This window comes from Sinocyclocheilus rhinocerous, unplaced genomic scaffold (assembly GCF_001515625.1).
Source record: "Sinocyclocheilus rhinocerous isolate Xijiao unplaced genomic scaffold, SAMN03320098_v1.1 scaffold828, whole genome shotgun sequence".
In the NCBI taxonomy this organism is placed as follows: Eukaryota; Metazoa; Chordata; class Actinopteri; order Cypriniformes; family Cyprinidae; genus Sinocyclocheilus; species Sinocyclocheilus rhinocerous.
In genome coordinates, this window is record NW_015634025.1 from 328,695 (window position 1) to 330,098 (window position 1,404).

The following is a 1,404-nucleotide window of genomic DNA, read 5'->3' on the forward strand; positions in this document are numbered from 1 at the left end:
CACACACACACACACACACACACACACACACACACCTGATCTCATGACGAATCCTCATGTTTAAATCACACGCGTCTATTACAGCTGTCATTCTTAATAAAGCGATTTGCGCTGCTGCCGGTTCGGTTCGGTTCGGCTCGGCTCGGCTCGGTTCGGGACTCACCTCAGCAGCAGAAGCGCGGCTCGGCTCAGTTCGGCTCTCATCTCATCCTGAAGCTTCGGCTCATACCGACTCACTAGGTTGTCATTCGGTCTGGCCGGTACCGGGACGCGTTCGGGCTCGAGCTTCACTGCGCGGAACGACCGTCGCCGCTGCGCTCCGCCATCACGGACAGAAAGTGAGCAGGGGATCCGAACAGCTGCAGACGCGACGCGCGGACTGACGCCCAGCGGCGCGGAGCCGCATTACAACAACCGCACTGACGACTGCAAATGCGGCTTCTGATCAGCCTGAATGATTAATATTCTGATTGTAATCGTTTTATCCAGTGTCTGTCATCAGTACGTCTATCTGCGTCGTATTGTGAAGGTTCTGGCGCGCTGCTGAGGTGACGCATGACGCTGTCACGTGACACGTGTTACTTTTCTCAGCGCGGCTGAAGACGCATTCGTTAATAGATGTTTATGATTACTTCACAAGGATTTTAAAATTCATTTTATATATTTGTACAAACGTCAACTTCCATTAGTATGTCAGGTACGGATTATTGGCGTTATAATAGATTTAAATAATATGATTTAACGAGCACAAATGTCTCCAATAAGACAAAAACGTCTGTAAAAACACGAATATTGTTAAATAATATTACAAAAATACAGTAAAATTGAAAAATATTATTACAATTTAAAATTGCTGTTTTCTATGTGAATATATAATAAAATATATTTTATTAATGTGATCAAAGCCGAATTTTCAGCATCATTGCTGTTCATTTGAACTTTCTATTCATCAAAGAATCCTGAAAAAATGTCTACACAAAATATTAAACAGCAAAAACTGTTTTTAACATTGATACAAATAATAAACATTTTTAATAACTGAGCAGCAAATCAGCATATTTGAATCACGTGACACTGAAGACTGGCGTAATGATGCTAAAAACCCAGCTTTGATCACAGAAATAAATTATATTTTAACATAAATTCACATAGAAGACAGCTGTTTAAAATTGTAATAATATTTCACAATTTTTACTGTTTTTACTGTATTTTTTATTAAATAAATGCAGCCTTGGTGAGCAGAAGAAACTTCATTAAAAAAAAATAATGTTTCCAAACTTTGACAAGTACTATACATATATATATATATATATATCAAGTCAAGTCAAGTTTATTTGTACAGCGCTTTTCACGATACAAATCATTGCAAAGCAACTTTACAGCAAATTAAGTTTCTACAATATT

General features: G+C 38.7%; 1 protein-coding gene across 1 annotated transcript in view; it reads right to left on the minus strand.

The window, feature by feature from the left end:
• Positions 1–496, minus strand: part of dennd4b (DENN/MADD domain containing 4B) — a 55,359-nt gene extending 54,863 nt beyond the window's left edge. Inside the window, 1 exon segment of the mRNA XM_016559001.1 lies at positions 164–496. The gene's annotated coding sequence lies outside the window, so the exon portion shown is untranslated.
• Between the last annotated feature and the right edge of the window lie 908 nt (positions 497–1,404).